Here is a 21,520-nt window from a genome sequence, read left to right on the forward strand (position 1 = left end):
ACCACACCCAGCCAATTTTTTGTATTTTTAGTAGAGACAGGGTTTCACCATGTTAACCAGGATGGTCTCAATCTCCGGACCTCATGATCTACCTGCCTCAGCCTCCCAAAGTGCTGAGATTACAGGCGTGAACCACCGTGCCTGGCCTCAAGTTGTTTTTTTTTTTTTGACACGGAGTCTCACTCTGTCGCCCAGGCTGGAGTGCAGTTGTGTAGTCTTGGCTCCTGCAACCTCCACCTCCTGGGTTCAAGCGATTCTCATCCCTCAGACTCTGGGGTTACAGGCATTAGCCACTATGCCTGGCTAATTTTTGAATATATATATATATGTATATATTTTAATACAGATGGGGTTTCACCATGTTGGCCAGGCTAGTCTTGAACTCCTGACCTCAGGTGATCCACCTGCCTCGGCCTCCCAAAGTGCTGGGATTACAGGCATGAGCCACCATGCCCAACCTATTTTCAGTTTTGTTTTTTTTTAATGATAACCATCCTAGTGGTGTGAAGTGGTCTCTCCCAGTGGTTTTTTTAAATTAATAATATTTTAAAGATAATTTTTATTGAGGCCCCACCAGGTGCAGAACCTGTTCCTGGCATTAAACTCCTTCTTCCTTTGCAATTTGGTCTTTCTTGAGTGGTGCCATGAATGCTTTCTTCTCCTCCATGGTCTGGAAGTGGCCATGGCCAAACTTGGAGGTGGTGTCAGTGAACTTAAGGTCAGTGTTCTCCAGAGCCCGCCGTTTGGTCTGCACCATCAAAGATGTGCAGAGAATGAGCAGTTGCTTCTTGGTTCCCACCACACAGCCTTTCAGCATGACAGAGTCATTGGTCACTTCACCATAGTGGACAAAGCCACCCAGAGGGTTGATGCTCTTGTCAGACAGGACATGGTCAGTGGAGGCATTGTTCTTGATCAGTTTGCCGTCCTCGGTAAGGTAGCGCTAGCCAATCTTATAGATCTTCTTGTTAATCTCAGTATGGTGATGGTCGCCTTTCCGCCCAATGCATGCCATGGAGAAGGCCACATGGGCAGGATGCCATGCCCCAATCCAGGCCACCTTGCACAGGCCTTGGTGGATCTTGTGGGGCAGCTTCTTGGTGTGCCAACAACTGATGACCTCTTTGTAGCCTTTGCCCTTGGTCACCCCGATGATGTCGATCATCTCGTCCAGCCCAAACGCTTGGTTCACAGGTACCTGCTGCTCTAGCCCCTCCTGGGCCCAGTTCCAGCTTCTCAGCCATGGTGCCTCTGTTCACTTGGCTCTCCAACAGCTGGGCCTTCTTCTGGCACAGAGGAAGCAGGCGCGTCTGGGTGTGGGCAGTGACGTGGGTGACTTGGCAGTGCTTCTTCATGCTACTGAAGTCTTCTCCAGCTGCTTCTTGCCATCCTCATCCTACCATTTCTTGCAGTACTTGGTAAAGGCCTTCTTCTTAGATTTATGCCGGTTGTTAGAGAAATGCCTTTTGCACTTATCGTTGATGTGCTCAGCAAAGATGGTCTTGAAGGTCCTGAGGCCTCAAGGGGTTTCCACGTAGCCCGCAATGCCCACAACCACCATAGGTGATGTCTCCACAGTGGTCGCGGCCTCCACCAACTCCTTCTCTTTCACCTTGGATCCTGGCCTGTCGACTTCCCGTGTGATGTGGGTCGTGCCAGCCTTGTATCCCAGGAAGGCTGTGACGTTGACCAGCTTGGAAGGGTCATCCTTAGGGAAGCTCTTTACCTTCCCATGATGCCTATATCTGTGCTGCATGGCAGGAAGCAGAGGGACCCATGTCTGGGAGTGGAGAGCTTTCTGTGAGACATCATGCCATCAGATTCCACCGGTAGAACTCTCCCTATGGTTTTGATTTGCATTTCCCTATGACTAATAATTTTGAGCATCTTTTCATGTGCTTATTGGGCATTTGTGTATCTTTTTGGAAGAAATTTCTATTTTAGACCCGGCGCGGTGGCTCACGCCTGTAATCCCAGCACTTTGGGAGGCCGAGACTGGCAGATCACAAGGCCAAGAGATCAAGACCACCCTGGCCACCATGGTGAAACCCTGTCTCTACTAAAAATACAGAAATTAGCTGGGCATGGTGGCGCACACCTGTAGTCCCAGCTACGCAGGAGGCTGAGGCAGGAGAATTGCTTGAACCCGGGAAGCAGAGGTTGCAGTTAGCTGAGATCGCGCCACTGCACTCCAGCCTGCGTGACAGAGTGAGACTCTGTCTAAAATATGTGTGTGTGTGTGTATATATATATATTTTTATATGTTATACGTATGCATGTGTATATATATATAAAATTATCCAGTCGTGGTAGTACATGCCTGTGGTCCCAGCTACTCAGGAGGCTGAGGTAGAAGGATCGCTTGAGCCCAGGAGATCAAGGCTTTAGTGAGCCATGATTGTGCCACTGCACTCCAGCCTGAGTGACAGAGCAAGAGCCTGTTTCCAAAAAAAAAAAAGAAAGACATGATTTTTTGTTAGAGGTGTTACCTGAGGAATCCCACCACGGTCTCCTCTTGGATCTCATTTCTTGTTCCCTGCTGCTGTGATTAACTATTGAGTTCAAGCAGCCACCTTGAAGAATTTGCAAGATACAGTTGAGACAAAGGTGACACTGTCAGGCCCTACCTCAGCCTTGCCTGTGGTGGCTGACATTCACGGAGAGCTCACTGCGTGCTAAGGAGTCGATGTGCGTTATTTTATAATACTTAAAATGTATCTTGAGATTCGTCTCAGTTTCAACCACTTGTGCGAGGCCACTGCCAGCCAGCGGCAGAGAGAGGGCTCAGGCCCCGACCAGCCTGGTTCCAAGGCCCATGCTCATGAGCAGAGCCTCCAGCCTTCTTCACGTCAGTATCTGCATAGCTCACGTAAGGGGCAAGGGCTGTGCTTCTTTTCTGCCAGGGACCCTGTCTGCATCACCCAAATGCAGTAGGTGCAATTATTAGGCCCGTTTTACCGATGAAGGTTAACTCACTTGTCCGGTGTCTTATGCAACTGAGTGGTTATTATGGATTGAATTGTGGCCTCCATAAAAAAAAAAACCCCTGGAGTCTTAATCCTTAGTACCTCAGTACGTAACTTGATTTGGAAACAGCGTTTTTACAGAGCTAATCGAGCTAGAGAAGGTCATTAGGGGGTAGCCCTAATCCATTGTGACTGGTGTCCTGACGAAAAAGGGGAAATGTAGACACAGACATGCATGAGGAAAGGCATCATGTGAGGATGAAGGCAGACACCAGGAAGGTGCATCTACAAGCCAAGGAGTCCCAAAGAGTGACAGCAAACTCCTAGCAGGCGGGGGAGAGGCACGGGACAGATTCTCTATGTAGCCTTCAGAAGAAAGCCACTCTCTTGACTCCTTGATTTCAGATTTAACATGAGAGAACACATTTCTGTTGTTGAAGCCACCTGGTGTGTGGCACTTCGTTATAGCAGCCCTAGAATGCTACGAAAGTGGTAGGACAAGATCTATGAACACCTCAGTGCTGGGGATAAGGCATTGAACACTAAGCCTCTGCTCTCATGGAAAGAAATGACGCTTTCTTGGCGAGAGACAGATGACAGATGACTGTGATGTCAGATGCTGAATGCTAAGAAGAAAAATAAACTGGGGAAGTGGGGTATGGAGGAAGGAGGAGGGAGTGCTATTTTAGACAGAGAGAGCACTGAGAGCGTGACATTAAAGCAGAGGCCGGGGTGAAGTGAGCAAGCTGGCGGGAAGGGCCATCTAGGGCATGGGCCTGTGTCCAAGGCATGGGAAGGGGACAGGAGTAGCCAGAGGACAGAGTGACCAGGGATACAGCAGGGTCAGGCCACTGATAGATTTTGCTCTGGTGGGGAGGGGAAGCCACTAAGCTTCCTCCCAGGGAGGCTTTAAGCAAGGGAACCTCTGTCTCACCCATTGCAAGAATCCCCTGGGCTGTCACCAAGCACAAGAGCCAGTGTGGAGGCACGCACCTTTGGCCCTGAAATCAGTTCCTGCCGTTACTGGATGTGGAGGGTTTGGATGGTGCTGGAGGGAGCACGTCTTGATCATCATCAGGAATACTTGCTTCTGTGAAACTTGCAACTTCTGTGTTCAAGGGTCCCTGATAGGAGCTGATATGAATAAAGAATTTTCTTCACTGGCTGCAGTGGTGCATGCCTGTAATCCTAGCACTTTGAGAGGCTGAGGGCAGAAGGATCACTTGAGCCCAGGATTTTCAGACCAGGCTGGGCAACATGGGGAAACCCTGTCTGTCCAAAAATACAAAAATTATCTGGGCATGGTGGTGCACACCTGTAGTCCAGCTACTCAGAAGGCTGAAGTGGGAAGATCCCTGGAGCCTCAGCCTGGAGCTGTCGCACTACTGCACTCCAGCCTGGGTGACAGAGTGAGACCCTGGCTCAAAAAAAAGGAATTTTTTTAAGGCTTTGGTGATCATCACATTTCTTGGACTTATGCACGGAAATTCAGTGAGTAAGAGTTGAGAGTTGGGCAGGGCGCAGTGGCTCACGCCTGTAATCCCAGCGCTTTGGGAGGTCAAGGCAGCAGGTGGATCGCCTGAGGTCAGGAGTTTGAGACCAGCCTGGCCAACGTGGTGAAACCCTGTCTCTATTAAAAATATAGAAAATTAGCCAGGCATGGTGGCGAGTGCCTATAGTCCCAGCTACTTGGGAGGCTGAGGCAGGAGAATCACTAGAACCTGGAAGGCAGAGGTTTCAGTGAGCCAAGATTGTACCACTGCACTTCAGCCTGGGGGACAGAGCAAGAGTCTGTCTCAAAAAAAAGAGTTGAGAGTTGAATTAGTAAAATTCTTTATAATACAGATTTAAACAATAATTTAGGACACAAAAGCACAACATACTTTTTTTAAAGGTAGGTGACTAAATGTTACAATGCATAAACCTGAGATTTGGAGAAGACACATCCAGTCAACTCCTTTTACATTTAAGAAAACTGCTTCCCAGAAGGTCGTAGTATGTCCAGCTGTAGACAGATTCTAATGGTATCATTTTCAAACTTGATCAATGTTTCAGTATCATTTTTAGAATTTTTCTGTGTTACAGAATAGTTTATCTTTTTTTTTTTTTTTTTTTTTGAGATGGAGTCTCGCTCTGTCAGCCAGGCTGGATTGCAGTGGCGCCATCTCGGCTCACTGCAAGCTCCGCCTCCTGGGTTCAAGCAATTCTACTGCCTTAGCCTCCTGAGTACCTGGGACTACAGGTGCCCACCACTACGCCTGGCTAATTCTTCTTTTGTATTTTTAGTAGAGATAGGGTTTCACTGTGTTAGCCAGGATAGTCTCGATCTCCTCACCTCGTGATCAGCCCGCCTTGGCCTCCCAGAGTGCTGGGATTACAGGCGTGAGCCACCATACTTGGCCCCGAGAATAGTTTTTTTTATAGTTTTAGTTTCTTTTATAGTTTTTAGGCATATCAGTCTAAATAGGGTGATAGGAATAGGGTAACTTTTGGTTAATGGTTTGTCTGAGACTTCAAGTCATCATCTTTCCCTGATTATTTTAAATACGTTTTAATCACCAAAATATACACACTGGAATGCTATTCACCTTTTATTAAAGAAGGAAATTGTGCCATTTGTGACAACATGGATGAACCTTGAGAACAGTATGTCAAGTGAAATAAGCCAGGCACAGGAAGTCAAATAACCACATGATCTCACTTACATGTGGAGTGTAAAAAAGTTGAACTCACAGAAGTAGAGTAAAATGGTGGTTACCAAGGGTCAGGGGCAGGGCGGGCTGAAATAGGGAGGGGTTGCTCAAAGGATATGAATTTTCTGTTAGATCAGAGGAATAAGTTCAAGAGATCTGTTGTACAACTTGGCACCTATAGTTAATAACAATGTATTGTATACTTGAAAATTGCTAAGAGAGGCCAGGTGCGGTGGCTCACACCTGTAATCCCAGCACTTTGGGAGTCCGAGGCGGGCAGATCACCTGAGGTCAGGAGTTCGAGACCAGCCTGGCCAACATGATGAAACCCCATCTCTACTAAAAATACAAAAATTAGCCAGGCATGCTGGCACATGCCTGTAATTCCAGCTACTCAGGAGGCTGAGCCAGGAGAATCGCTTGAACCTGGGAGGCGGAGGTTGCAGCGTGCTGAGATCACGCCACTGCACTCCATCCTGGGCAACAAGAGCAAAACTCCATCTCAAAATAAAAGTAAATAAAAGAGTCATAAATAATGACGGGTTTTGGAAGCCATGATTAAAGCCACAGATCAAGGAGGAATTTCCATGTCGGCATGGCATAGAAAGGATGGCTGCTCATGATTTAGGCTGGTGTTTGCAGCCAGCCCATTGCATAGTGCTAGTAATAACCATCAGTAGCCCTCAAAGATTTGCAATATAAAACATTATGCATTGGATGGATCTGCTCATATGAGAGCTAGTAAATCAGTGTGGGTCTTGTTAGAGAATGACATTTATATAGAGAAAGTTTGCTTACGCAATTTGCCATTTGAATTTAGTTAACAAGGACGTGAAGTGTGCGGGGGTCACTTCCCACCAAAAGCCAGTGAAGAATCGAGAGTGTTCTTTGTCTGTTAAATGGATCAAGCTTGTCTAGTCTTGCTGTTAGAAATAGTCCCAATTCAGAAATCTGCATTAGTACTTACAAGCCTGTTAGTGAGAAGAGCAAAACTACTTCAAATAACACATTATGGGAGTGGTGTATTCTAGTTGCCCCCAAATCACCTAACGCCTTGCAAAGATTTAGTTGTTAGTCAAAGAGTGGCTAACGTGACCCTCTAAAGAATTAATTTTTATTTATATAAGTTCTGCATGAATACATTCTACATTCATTCTAAGTACAACTTTTGCAAATAAAGCTTAAACTCCTTCTTGGCCACCATCAACCAATCTTCTAATGTTTCGAGTCAAACGTGGACGTAGTGTACCACGTCTGTCATGTTCCCTGTTCAGTGTCCCCTAGTGGTATGTCAGAAACAGAATATTGGATTGTATGGATAATTGGTCTGGCTCAGAGTGGCATATATCATGTAGAGTTATAATGATAGGGTGACATATTGAATGGAGAATCATAAATATTGGGAATGGCTGGAGAGCAGGCTCTGAATGAAAATGCTTGCTGGGGTAGACATGCCATAACATTCTGCCTCCAGCTCCAGCTCTGCTTATGTCTAGGCCAATAAAGGGATTTCGTTGGGTATGTTTTATTGTGTTTATTTCTTCCCCCTTTTCCACTTAAAGCTGATTATGGTGTGGCTACTCAGTCAGGGCTTGGTGGCTTTGTGTGAAATGGCTGTGTCCCTGAACCACTTGAAGGTGGCAGACAGTGTACCTTGCTCTGCTTTTCCCTTCATCTGGAATATTCTTTTTCCCTTTCACAGATTCTCTCTTCCCACGTGGCAGATTTCTGTTCAATCTTCAAGGTGCAAATCACATACCACCTGTGTTCTAGGGAAGCTGTCTCGCGTCTCTTTACTCCCTTCCAAGTGGAGCTGTGTCCCTCCTGCTTGTCTGTGCTTATGTCCCATGGTGCTTGCCACCATGGCATTGTGGATGGTGATGTACATGATGATCTTTTTTCCCATGGGGGCTTATGGTGTCCAGGGACCACTACTCTGTTGAATTAGATTTACTGTTGTTGCCTACTATGAACCATGAGGCAGGAGGGGATGTTCAAGGTGAGTCTGCTCTCAGCATGCTTTCTGTTTCTGTATTGATCTTCCAATCCATTTTTTTTTGCTGTAAAATGACCTGTAAAGTTTCTTTTCTGTTTATTAGATCGTATCTGCTATAGTTGAACCTTCAATGCACATTGACCTAATGTTATTCTTAACATATTAACTCATACTTGGCCTGCTTTAGCACAGATTGGTGTCTGGTGAAAAGCATTGACACACAGGTGGGAGTCAGGGGTCTGCGGTGTGTTTCACGACAGCATCCTCATCTGGTTTCCTTTATGCCCCAACAAGTGAGAGAGATACTGACAGGGTTGGATAACCCTTGAGTAACCAGTTAACATAGAGGAGGGTAAATCCTTTTTTCTCAGTGTTGTAGTTTCCAGAAATATTTTTCTCTGGTGGGCCTTTTAGTCAGAGAAGAGTTCCTTTTTTTTTTTTAAATGTAGTCACCTAACATCAGGGGCAAAGGATAATAAACCCTGTTATTCTTTGCAAAGTGGTCAGGACCTTCCTGAAGAGGAACTGGTCTTGTTTTAGGTTGTGCGAGCTCAGGACCATCCTGGCCAACTTAGCAGTGGCTAGAAATGTAAATTCTAGACAATTGTTATTATTATTTTTGAGACACGGTCTCACTCTGTCTCCCAGGCTGGAGAGCAGTGGCACAATCACGGCTCACTGCAGCTTCAACCTCCCAGGCTCAAGTGATCCTTCCACCTCAACCTCCCTGAGAGCCAAGGCTATCTGTAGAGGTGAGCTACCTGTGTCTTAGCTATTGAGGTGGATGGTAGAGGTAAGCTGTCTATGTCCTAGCTTCTGAAGTGGTTTAGATGGTAGAGGTGAGCTGTCTATGTCTTAGCTATTAAAGTGGATTTTAAAACTCTACATCTCCCTGGAGGACCAGGAGCAGCCACAGCTGCTGACTGTGGCGTAACAGAGCTACAGGGGTGCTGGGCACACAGTTCAAGGTGGCTCGTGTGTGCAGAGCCAGGGGATGGGGGCTGAGCATACAGGACGGTAGGAGAGGCCACTGACCCCTGCGAATCACCCTGGCCCTTCTCCAAGCCCTTTTCCTACTGGTGATACAGTGACGCACCCAGAACTGCTGAGTCAGGAAAGCTTTCCAGGTCATTTGTGCCCCCTCCACCGCATGCCAGGAGCTCTTCACCAGCTTATTCATGGGGCACTGCATCGTGGGGGTATCCTGCATGTTTGCTGGGGATGGTCCTTTCAGCCTTCCTCCCCCACTGGAGCCTTGGTGCTGCTGCCACAGTTAGCTCTGCACTCCTTATCCCTGCTGGCCAGACCCTGCATTGCTCAGTGGCCTGAAACAAGGCCACCAGCCCTGCCAACCTCCCTGTGTATGAGCTGCACCTCTCAGCCTGCAGGGTGCCTGGTTTCATCTCGGCATCTCACTTGTAGGGCCTCATCTGTTAGAGCGTGACACCTAAATTTGGGGCTATGATTTTAGCCATTTTCCAGCAACGTTTGTTCTGATGACCTCGGTGGCTGTGACCATGAGGGTGGAGGTGGTCGGGTAAGTGCAGGGCCAGGGTCATTGTGGAATGATAAGGGCCTGGATTGCTTGAGAAGAGACCAAATGGAAAGGATGCTGTTGATGGGAATTCTTGACGGGCTTCACATTAAACTAGATCCCGTACCTCTGCAGGAGAGGGGCCAGCCCAGCATCCATTTGTCTCTGGCAGTGTCCTGATGCTTTTGGCACCAGGATTTTAAAGATGCAGATCCAACTCCCATTTCTTTTTCTCTCCTCTCCCCTCCCTTCCCCTCCCGTTTCTTTTCTTTTTTGAGACGAAGTCTCACTCTGTCGCCCAGGCTGGAGTGCAGTGACCCAATCTTGTCTCACTGCAACCTCCACCTCCCGGTTCAAGTGATTCTCCTGCCTCAGCCTCCTGAGTAGCTGGGATCACAGGCATGCACTACCACACCTGGCAAATTTTTTTGTATTTTTATTAGAGACGGGGTTTCGCCATGTTGGCCAGACTGGTCTTGAACTCCTGACCTCAGGTGATCCTCTTGCCTTGGCCTCCCAAAGTGCTGGGATTACAGACGTGAGCCACCGTGCCCGGCCCTAACTTCCATTTCTAAGGTGTGGCAAAGGCTGCTGAATAACTTTGCTGTCATTCTGTTGTGGTTGCCATGCTGGGGCTCTGATGACATTGCAGCTTCGCCCCTTACCCCAGGTTATCTGAAGGAGCTGAGGATGTGCAGGGGCACTGCTACCCCAGGCTTGACAGCAGCCTCAGTGAGGGCCACTCACACTGTAAGGTCGAGGTGGTCTTTTTGAAAAGAGCATTTCTCTTTGCTGAAAAGAGTCTGATGTGCTTTTCAATAATTTGTAGCCAGGATAGTCTATTTATTTTGTGTTTGAGTGAAGGAATATTTTTGCCATTCTTCCTTTCAGGTCTGCTGTGGGGATAGAGGTAGTCCAGATTTAGAGATGAATTATTCCTCCAGTGCTGTGATTTAAATGGCCCTTCCGAAGTTCATGCTGAAACTTAACCCTCGCCGGGCGCGGTGGCTCAAGCCTGTAATCCCAGCACTTTGGGAGGCCGAGACGGGCGGATCACTAGGTCAGGAGATCGAGACCATCCTGGCTAACACGGTGAAACCCCGTCTCTACTAAAAAAATACAAAAATCTAGCTGGGCGAGGTGACGGGCGCCTGTAGTCCCAGCTACTCAGGAGGCTGAGGCAGTAGAATGGCGCAAACCCGGGAGGCGGAGCTTGCAGTGAGCTGAGATCCGGCCACTGCACTCCAGCCTGGGCGACAGAGCGAGACTCCGTCTCAAAAAAAAAAAAAAAAAAAGGAAACTTAACCCTAATATGACAATATTGGGGTTGGGGGGCCTTTAAAAGGTTGATTGGATCATGAGGGCTTTGTTCTCATAAATGGGTTACTCGATTTACGAATTAATGCATTGATGAGTTATCCTGGGTGAGGAACTGGTAGCTAAATAAGAAGAGGAAGAGAGGCCTGAGCTAGCATTAGCATGCTCAGCCTCCTTGCCATGTGATACCGTGCGCCACTTCGGGACTCTGCAGAGAGTCTCCACCAGCAAGAAGGCCCTCACCAGATGCAGCCCCTTCAACCTCTGTAACTGTAAAAAGTGAATTGATTTTCTTTATAAATGACCCAGTTTCAGGTATTCTGTGATAAGCAACAGAAAATAGACTAAAACATCCAGTAACCTAACAGAATTGAGTTTATGGATGAGGGAAAGGGTTTGTGACCCAGCTACACTATGTAAATTCTGCCCAGAAATGTAAATTAGGAGCGAGAAACTCCATGTCAGGCCTTGGTATGGAAGGTGCTGTGGACTGAATTGTGTGTCTCCTCCTCCCCTCAAACCCATATGCTGAAGTCTTCACCCCAGTGTGGCTGTATATCAAGGCAGGATCTTTGGCAGATGATTTAGGTTAAATGAGGTCATGAGGATGAGACCCTAATTTAGTAGGACTGTGGCCTTACAGGAACAGGAAGAGGCCAGGCGCAGTGGCTCACACTTGTACTCTCAGGACTTTGGGAGGCTCAGGAGGGTGGATCACTTGAGCCCAGGAGTTTGAGACCAACCTGGACAACATGGGAAAACCCCATCTCTACAAAAAAAAAAAAAAAAAAAATTAGCCTGGTGTGGTAGCATGCACCTGTAGTCTCAGCTACTTGGGAGGCTGAGGGGGAGGTTTGCTTGAGCCCAGGAGTCTCTTAAAAAAAAAAAAAAAAAAAAAAGGAAGAGACAGACATCCTTCCACCTCCCACCATGTGAGGACACAGTGAGGAGATGGCTGTCTGCAAGCCAGGAAGAGAGGTGAAACTTGGCACTTTGATCGTGGACTCCCAACCTACAGAACTGGGAGAAGTAAATTTCTGTTGTTTAAGCCACCCACTCTGTGGTGTTTTGTTATGGCAGCCTGGGCCAACTAATACAGAAGGAACTAAGTTAAACTTGTATTTTTCAGGAAAAAAAAAAAAACACACAACTGTTTGAACAGGAACAGCAACATTCAAGCTTGTATTTGAGTCACATACAGGCATTCCCATTTACCTATCTTTTAAAAATAGTCTTTTCCTTTTAAATTTCTTTCTAACTTTATTGGACATACAATAAACTTCAGGCATTTAAAAGTGTATAAAGAATTTTGACATAACGTTTATCGCTGTGAAACCATCACCACCATCAAGACAATGAGCATGGATCTGTCACCCGCAGAAGTTTCCTCCTGCTCTTTGTCCTCTCCCTCCCTCCCTTGTCCCCAGACAACTGCTGATCTGTTTTCTGTCACTATAGATTTGTTTGCATTTTCTGAAAGTTTATATAAATGCAGTCCCACAGTATGTGCCCTCTCTCTTCTCTTCTGGTCTGGCTTCTTTCACTCAGCAAAGCTATTTTGAGAGTGATTCAGGCTGTTGTGTACATCAAAGGTTCCTTCTTTTTTACTGCTGAGTCAGAGTTCATGGATATATACAATTTCTTTATCCATTTCCCATTAGTGGACATTTGGGTTGCTTCCAGTAGGTACGTGTTTAATTTTTTAAGAAGCTGCCAAAGTGATTTTATCGTGTTATCTTCCCAGCCGCAGTGTATGAAAGCTCCAGTTCTCCCCCATCCTCTTCAACACTTGGTATGGTCAGTCTTTTTCACTTTGGTCATTTTAATGAGAGTGTAATACTCTCTTATTGTGGTTTCTGCATTTCTCACATGACAGATGATTAGAAAGTCAGTAAGTGGTCATTGTAACTTTGTTTTACTTCCATAGACACATAACATAAAGATCACTGTAAGAATCTTCACTGTTTTATTATATGTAATAGCAAAAAATTGGGAGTGACCACCCCTGGTGGGGGAGTAATTGTGAAGTAAGTCATAGAACAACAATATAATGCACACACAGCTGCGGAACCAAGTAAACTGGTAGTTACTAACATGAAAAATGCTTATAAATAAGGGGGCAAAAAAGCACAGGCGGACAGTTTACGTATAGCCCACTCAGTCTTGTGTGTGTGAGAGAGAAAGGGATGGGGTACTGTATAGGAGTGGACAAGATCTCGAGGCCCCTTATTGTTGGACTAGTGTATTTCCAGTTTTTCACGACTTTGAATAAAGCTGTGATGAACATCTTTACGCACGTGGCTATTTTTGTCAAGATAAATTGCTAGAGGTGGAATAGCTGGGTCAGTGGACATACAATTAAGCCTCTGGACACATGGGTATGTGCTGGCCTTTATTTGCCCCACTCCTCTGCCTGCACAGATGCCACAGTCACAGGCTGTCACCTGCTGTACTTTGTCATGTGTTTATCCAGCAGGACCACATTCTCTGCCCCAATCTTGTCACTCTTCTGATTCCAGAATTTCTCCACCATTCCCATGTTGGGAGCATTAGGATAATTTATAAATTAAAAAAAAAAACTGGAGGGGGTTATTGATATTAACCATTATAGATAATAACAGTTTAGACTATTCTGGGAAGAAGTGACATCTTTACACACTTGGGACCTTCCCTCTAGAAATGTGGTAGTTCCCATCATTCATTAAGATGTACTCACTTTGCTGGCTGCAGTGGCTCTCACCTGTAATCCCAGCACTTTGGGAGACTGAGGCAGGTGGATCACCTGTGGTCACGAGTTCGAGACCAGCCTGACCAACATGGTGAAACCTCATCTCTACCAAAAATACAAAAAATTAGCTGGGTGTGGTGGCACACACCTGTTAGTCCCAGTTACTTGGGAGACTAAGGCAGGAAGGTCACTTGAACCCAAGAGGCAGAGGTTGCAGTGAGCTGAGATCAGACCTGGGCAATAGACAGTGCTCCAGCCTGGGCAAAAGAGTGAAACTCGGTCTCAAAAAAAAAAAAAAAAAAAGTGGCTGGGCACAATGGCTTATGCCTGTAATCCCAGCACTTTGGGAGGCCAAGGCAGATGGATCACCTGAAGTCAGGAGTTTGAGACCAGCTTGGCCAACATGGCAAAATCCCATCTCTACTAAAAATACAAAAATTAGCTGGGCATGGTGGCATACACGTGTATTCCCAGCTACTTGGGAGACTGAGGCATGAGAATCACTTGAACCCATGAGACAGAGGTTGCAATGAGCTAAGATTATGCCACTGCACTCCAGCCTGGGTTGTCAGAGAGAGTGAGACTGTGTCTCAAAACAAACAAACAAACAAACAAACAAACAAAAACAGTATTCACTTGTGTCCTTAAGAGTTCTTCTTACATAAGACCTTCCTGTTCCTCAAGTATGTTAAGTATTTTATACATGTGTTTTTGCTGTTGTAAATGGGATTATTTTCTCGGGTAGACAGGTGTACCATCAACCAATACTGATTTATATTTTTATTTTTTCCTAATATTTTGCTAGCATTTCCCAGAACAGTGTTGAATAGCAATGTTACTCTCAGTGTATTAACCATATAATGTTGGCTGCTGTAATAAAGAAGTCCAAAATCAATGCCCTTGATATAATTGAAGTTTATCCTTACTCATGTATCAGTTAAGCATGTTATTCAGATGGATGGGCAGCTCTCTTCTACACGGTCATTCCAGAAACTCAAGCCAGGACTCTTGTCTTCTTTTTTTTTTTTTTTTTTTTTTTGAGACAGTCTCGCTCTGTCAGCCAGGCTGGAGTGCAGGGGCATGATCTTGGCTTACTGCAACCTCCGTCTCCCAGGCTTAAGCGATTCTCCTGCCTCAGCCTCCCGAGTAGCTGGGGTTACAGGTGTGTGCCACCACACCTGGCTAATTTTTGTATTTTTAGTAGAGATGGGGTTTCACCATGTTGGCCAGGCTGGTTACGAACTCCTGACCTCAGGTAATCCACCCGCCTCAGCCTCCCAAAGTGCTGGGATTACAGCTGTGAGCCACCATGCCCAGCTCAGGACTCTGTCTTTTTGAACACGTGACTTCCACAGTTTCTGCGTTCATTGCCATTCTGTCCCACAGGAAGAGAGAAGGACACAGAGAAGCACACATACTGAGGTTTTAACAAGCCAGGTCCTGATGGCACGTGTTATGTGCACCTGTGCCTCCCAGGGAGCCTAGGCAGCCATGGCCCAGCTGCAGCCCTAACTGCAGAAGAAAGGAGCTGTGATTTGGGTGGGCCAGGTCCAGTGCCTGCACTCACCTGGCTTGCACTGATTTTAATGGAAGAGTCTATAGTGTTTCACCGTTATCTCTGCCCCGTGACCTCCCTCTGCTTCTTGTCTCATAAAGAATCAGTTTATTCCTTGGTTACTAACTTTAATAACTACTTATCTTTATATGGCGAGAAAGGCATGTCATTTCATTACCTGATCAACATGTAAAGTATTGAATTGCTTTTTGCCAGACATCACAGTTCTGCCTTCCATATTACTCTTGTGTTTGGGGGTGATTCTTGTACTTAGGCTAGATTTTTCCAACACCTAAGATGTGCCTGGGAAGCAAATATGTTGGAAAATAATCTAATTCAGATTTGTGGAATTCGGGAAGGAGCCTGGAATTGGAGCACCTGAGGTCATGTTCACACTCACCACTTACTTCTGAGATTGGGGCAGACTCACTGGTTACCTACCTGATAACCATTCTCCCCTCTTCTTTCTTGCCATAGAGAACCCCAGTTATATTTGGGGATCACGTGGTGATGTGCTCCAGCAGTAAATGTTATTGTTCTAGGACTTCATCCTAGATATCCTGTTTCCCTTGGCAGGGATTAATTTCAAGGTGGGCACATGACCTGCTCTAGCCCAATGAGATATTCCAGGAAGGCTGCAGGGTGGCTTCTGGAAAGGTTTTCTTCTCATACAAAGAGACAAAAAGGAGCACACACTGCCATGACAGGGAAAGATAGATTAAGAGTCAACTCACTGGCAGGGCGTGCTGGCTCACATCTATAATCCCAGCACTTTGAGAGGCTGAGGTGGGAGGCCGGCTTGAGACCAGGAGTTTGAGACCAGCCTGAGCAACGTAGCCAGACCCCATCTCTACAATAAAAGTTAAAATTAGCCAGGTGTGATAGTGTGTACCTGTGGTCCCAGCTATTTGAGAGGTTGAGGCAGGAGAACTGCTTGAGCCCAGAAGGTTGAGGCTACCGTGAGCCGTGTTTGCACAACTGTACTTTAGCCTGAGCCACAGAGCAAGACCTTGTCTAAAAAAAAAGAGCCGACTCATCATTGGCAGCATGTAAGGCACCAAAATGCTTGGATCTTTTGGGGATGTCACTGAGCCCTTGCATGAACCAAATGCAGAAATGAGCTCCTGTATCCCTGGTTTCCCAGCCTTGGCATGCTGTGGCATGGCAGACATTCTGGCTGCGGTCGACTCCAGGGTTGAGGGCAACATGGGACAATGTCGGGAGCGCTGAGGAAGTGCTGTGCCATCGCAAAAGAATAAAATAAGTCTAGAAATGCGGAAGGTACTATACAGCATCACAGCTACCTAAATTTCCTCTGTGGGAAGACAGGGAAAATAGGCGTTAGTGGCAAGACGGAGTGGCTTTGAGTCTAAGTGTCATAATAAACTCTGACGGGAAAAATAAGGGGCGGCATTTGCACACGTGTACTGCAGCTTACCCACTGTAAGGCAGCGGTGAGTTTGTTGCCTTGTGTTTTAAGAAGTAATTTTCTGGGCCAGGTGCGGTGGCTCACACCTGTAATCCCAGCACTTTGGGTGGCCAAGGCGGGTGGATCACTTGAGGTCAGGAGTTTGAGACCAGCCTGGCCAACATGATGAAACCCTGTCTCTACTAAAAATACAAAAATTAGCTGGGCGTGGTGGCGGGCGCCTGTAATCCCAGCTACTCGGGAGGCCAAGGCACGAGAATTGCTTGAACCCCAGGAGGCGGAGGTTGCATTGAGCTAAGATTGTGCCACTGCACTCCAGCCTGGACAACAGAGCAAGACTTCGTCTCAAAAAAAAAAAAAAGAAGAAGTGATTTTCTGATCTAGCATGTGGATTCCTTAGTCGTCTTAACTAAGAGATTGGGAACAGCCTGTGTCGTTGACAGGCCCTATTGCTCATGACTTGTGCATGTGTACACGTGTGGGATGTGTGTATGCATGTGTGTATGTGTATGCAGTGTATATATGTGGAATGTGTATGTGCCTGTGTAGAGGGTGTGTGTGTGTATATGGGAAGTATGTGTGTATGTATTTGTGTGCTTGCATGTGTGGACATGTGTATGCATATCCAGTGTTAACCCTGACACACTGGGGAAGTGGAAATAGAATGAATACTCTGTAGGTTTCAGCTCCTTTTTGAGTTTATCCTGCGTGACCAGCTTATGAGTAGGTGATAGCACATTTTTGGTCACCTACAGCACTTCCTCAGCCTCCCCTGACATGTCTGCATGTTCCACCCCTACCCCCGGAGTGTGGGCTTTGCAGGGCGCTGGCGGACCTGAAATACTCTGCACACCTGGGAAGCTGCAGGCAAACCTCTGAGCTCTAGCTCCTTCTTCAGTAAAAGGGACTGAATGGTGCTGACTTCGGAGGATTCCAGGTTTCAGAAATAATGGGTGAGAAAGCAGAGCCTCAGAGCTATCAGGTGACTTGTGACAGGCTTGCTCAGTGAGAGCTGGAGCCTGGACTCAGACCCAGGCCTGCTGTTCAGAGCCTGGCCTCTGTCACAGTTCCCCTCCCGTTGACTTTTGGAGCTCATCTTAGGAACTCGACCAGCGGCCAGCAAAACATTCCCTCCACAGCAGAACCACCTCTGGGTAAACTGATAAAAATGAGTTTCTGAACCGGCCAAGCTGCCAAGGCTCAGGCCTTGACTTCAGCAATGTCATTCCCCCCACAGATGGTGAGTGGGTGCTGGCCACAGTCAAGCACCCACTGTGGTCTTCCGCCATTAGGCCTGGCCTGGATGAGCTGGCTGCTCCGCCCCTCTCCTCCCCTCCCCTCCACTCCTCTCCTCTCCCCTCCCCTCCACTCCTCTCCTCTCCCCTCCCCTCCACTCCTCTCCTCTCCCCTCCCCTCCCCTGTCAAGCGGGTGCTTGACTATGGCCAGCACCCACTCACCGTCTGTTGGGGGAATGACATTGCTGAAGCTAAGGCCCGGCTTTCGACAGAGTCTTGCTCTGTCCCCAGGCTGGAGGGCAGTGGCAACATCTCGGCTCACTGCAGCCTCCGCCTCCCGGGTTCAAGTGATTCTCCTGCCTCAGCCTCCCGAGTAGCTAGGATTACGGGAGGCTGCTACCACACCTGGCTAATTTTTGTATTTTTTTTTAGTAGAGACGGGGTTTCACTATGTCGGCCAGGCTGGTCTTGAACTCCCAATCAGGTGATCTGCCTTCCTTGGCCTTCCAAAGTGCTGGGATTATAGGCATAAGCCACCATGCCCAGCCTATTTATTTTATTTTTTATTTTTGAGACAGGGTCTCACTCTGTTGCCCAGGCTGGAGTGCAGAGGTGTGTTCGTAGCTCACCACAGCCTTGATCTCCTAGACTCAAGTGATCCTCCTGCCTCAGCCTCCAGAGTAGCTAGGACTACAGGTGCACATCACCATGCCCAGCTAATTTTTGTATTTTTTTGTAGAGACAGGGTTTTGCCATGTTGTTGGTCTTCAACTCTTGGACTGAAGCAGTTCACCCGCCTTGGCCTCCCAAAGTGCTGGGATTATAGGCATAAGCCACTGCACCTGGCCTGCCTCTTTTTTTTCTGAACATGCTTTTAAAATCTCTAGTAGGTGATACACTCAGCCTTCAGTTCTACTCCTACTCAAGCAGCATAGTATTTTAAGAACATTTTAAAAGGAAAAAAATGCATATTCTAATGTGTCTCCTTACCTGATGCAGAAGATGGAGTTAGCCTGAGTGACCCATTCCTTGCTAGCAGCTTTATTGGAAGCTGGGATTTGGAGATGTGGATGTCATAACTCATGCTGAGAGCTGATTAATCGCATGCATGGCCCTGTTAGGGTTCAGCTGACTTAGGTAAATAGAACACAATGATATTTCAGCTGTGACCTTTCGGAGAAGGAAGCTCCTTGTTTACATAGGAGTTATAGCAGCATTGCTCTCCCAGTTCAACAAAAGCTGGTCTCACTGGTTACCTGTGGAACCCTGACTCCCTGAGATGGCTCTCGACAGCCTTGCCTTGTGCCTGTTTTCCAGCTTATCTCTTGCCACCACCACTCCCTCAAGCTGGCAAAGCAAGCGGGTCATGCCATTTCAGGCAAGGGGGAATGCCACACCGTGAGCACTTGGGAAGTTGCGGCCAAGTGCTGGTTTGTTACTGCTCTGCGTCTGTTCCATTTTCGTCCTGTCTAAAGGGCACTAACAGTGCCCCCTGGCAAGTGCTTCACTGAGGGTTCGAGCCCGTGCCACCTGGCCTCCCTGACTCACGGTGCCACTGTGCAGCTTCCTTTCAGTGGCATGAAAAGAACACCCTTATAAAGATGCTTGACTTCCATAAGGAAGACATGTCAGTGTTTCACCGTGAAAAATCTAGCTCCTCGTTCGCTTGATGGGAGACGTGCTTTTACATTGGCTAACTTACATGTCTTTCTAGACAAAGACATCTGGCGTTCTGAAGTCAGCATTGTACTCTGTGCAACAGTAGGGTGACTATCTCTTCTAGGAACTTTTAAAGGAAACATTTCGCATTTTTATTTTACAGGCTAAATAAAGCGTTTTAAAAATAAAACGTAATTCTCTCCCCTCCCCGCCCATATGGTTCAATTACTCCTTTTTAAAAGTATTTTAAATTTGGTAAAATACATATAAACATTGTAAATTGTGGTAAAATACATATAACATAAAATTTACCATCTTAACCATTTTTAAGCATATTAACTTTTATATCCATGGTGTAGCCTTCTGGAATTTTTCATCATGTGGCCTACACAGAATGCTTCTAAATCATGCCGTGTCCTGGGGACTGTCATACTGTCAGTTTGTGTAAAGTCAAAGGAAAACAAAGATACCTTCTTGGGTGGAGCAATGGCGACACTTCCTGATTTCTATTAAGCTTGGATGTAGTTTGAATCTTTTTTTTCAAACATACTTTATATTTACATTTTAGTATTTTAAGGCCAGCCTACTGAGCCTATGAATATAATGAGGTCAAAAATACTATAATTATGTCCTAATTATATCTCAAGGAATGCTTTTAGAACAGTATAGTTCCTGAGTGAAATCAATAAGAAAGTTTAATTTCCTGTTTAATCAGTTTCTCCTTTTTTTTTTTCACTTTAAAAAGTGATTTTGAAGGCCGAGTGCAGTGACTCACACCTGTAATCCCAGCACTTTGGGAGGCCGAGACGGGTGGATCACGAGGTCAGGAATTCGAGACCAGCCTGGCCAATATGGTGAAACACTGTATCTACTAAAAAATACAAAAATTAGTCAGGTGTGGTGGCACGCACCTGTAGTCCCAGCTACTCAGGAGACTGAGGCAGGAGAATCGCTGGAACCTGGGAGGCAGAGGTTGCAGTGAGCCAAGTTCGCACCACTGCACTCCAGCCTGAGTGACAAAGCGAGACTCCGTCTCAAAAAAAATAAAAAAGTGATTTTGGGTTGGGCACAATGGCTCACGCCTGTAATCCCAGCATTTTGGGAGGCTGAAATGGGTGGACCATGAATTCAAGAGTTCGAGACCAGCCTGGTCAATATGGTGAAACCCTGTCTCTACTAAAAAATACAAAAGTTAGCCAGGCATGGTTGCGCGCGCCTGTAGTCCCAGCTACTCGGGAGACTGAGGCAGAAGAATTGCTGGAACCTGGGAGGCAGAGGTTGCAGTGAGCCAAGATCGCACTACTGCACTCCATCCTGGGTGACAGAGAGAAACTCTGTCTCCAAAAAAAAAAAAAAAATAGGTTTTGGGTTGGGCACAGTGGCTTACACCTTTAATCCCAGCACTTTGGGAGGCTGAGGCAGGTAGATTGTCTGAGGTCAGGAGTTCAAGACCAGCCTAGCCAACATGGTGAAACCCCGTCTGTACTAAAAATACAAAAAAAAAAAAAAATTAGCTGGGCATGGTGGTGGGCGCCTGTAATCCCAGCTACTTAGGAGACTGAGGCAGGAGAATCTCTTGAACCCAGGAGGTGGAGGTTGCAGTAAGCTGAGATTGCACTACTGCACTCCAGCACTTGGGGACAGAGTGAGACTCTGTCTCTAAATAAATAAATTAATGAAATTTAAAGTGATTTTGAAAACATGGCCATTTTTCCTGGCCAGTTCATCTCTTTTTTTTTTTTTCGAGATGGAGTCTCACTCTCTCACCCAGGCTGGAGTGTAGTGGCGCAATCTCAACTCACTGCAACCTCTGCCTCCCGGGTTCAAGTGATCCTCCTACCTCAGTCTCCTGAGTATCTGAGATTACAGGTGCGTGCTACTACACCTGGCTAATTTTTGTATTTTTAGTAGGGACAGGGTTTCACCATGTTGCCCAGGCTGATATCAAACTCCTGACCTCAAGTGATCTGCCCACCTCAGCCTCCCAGAGTGCTGGGATTACAGGCGTGAGCCATTGCGCCTGGCCTCAGTTCAGCTGTTTCTCTGTGATATTTATTCTACAGTTGCAGAAGAACGTTTCTCATATGATACATATATTAAGCTTACTGGCCAGCCAGTTTGGGTTTCTGGACAGTGAAACTGTCCCGGAAATGTTTGCCGAGCTTTTCTTGCTGGAGAAGGTTCTTGGCAAAGCCTGGATGGAGGATGGAGATGAGAAAGGTAGTGTGAGGGTGGCACACCCAATTTGTGCTGTGATTCGAGTCTTGGCAGCCCAGGGCCTGCTGGGAGAGGGATGAGAGTGACACGTGGCCCAGTTTTAGCTCAAAGAAGGAAAGGTCACCAAGACCATCCATGAGGTCAGGAGCTCTGTATGGTTCTCCTCCTAGATGAGAGTTAGAGGGAATTT

At 46.7% G+C, this 21,520-nt stretch overlaps 1 protein-coding gene and 1 pseudogene across 2 annotated transcripts in view; one reads left to right on the forward strand and one right to left on the reverse strand.

The window, feature by feature from the left end:
- The window catches only part of DOP1B (DOP1 leucine zipper like protein B), a 122,853-nt gene that overhangs the window by 11,971 nt on the left and 89,362 nt on the right, over positions 1 to 21,520 (forward strand). The gene's annotated exons all lie outside the window — the stretch shown is intronic.
- On the reverse strand, positions 599 to 1,809 carry LOC108536812 (60S ribosomal protein L3 pseudogene; annotated as a pseudogene).

The sequence above is a fragment of the Rhinopithecus bieti genome, unplaced genomic scaffold (genome assembly GCF_001698545.2).
Source record: "Rhinopithecus bieti isolate Rb0 unplaced genomic scaffold, ASM169854v2 scaffold_13207, whole genome shotgun sequence".
In the NCBI taxonomy this organism is placed as follows: Eukaryota; Metazoa; Chordata; class Mammalia; order Primates; family Cercopithecidae; genus Rhinopithecus; species Rhinopithecus bieti.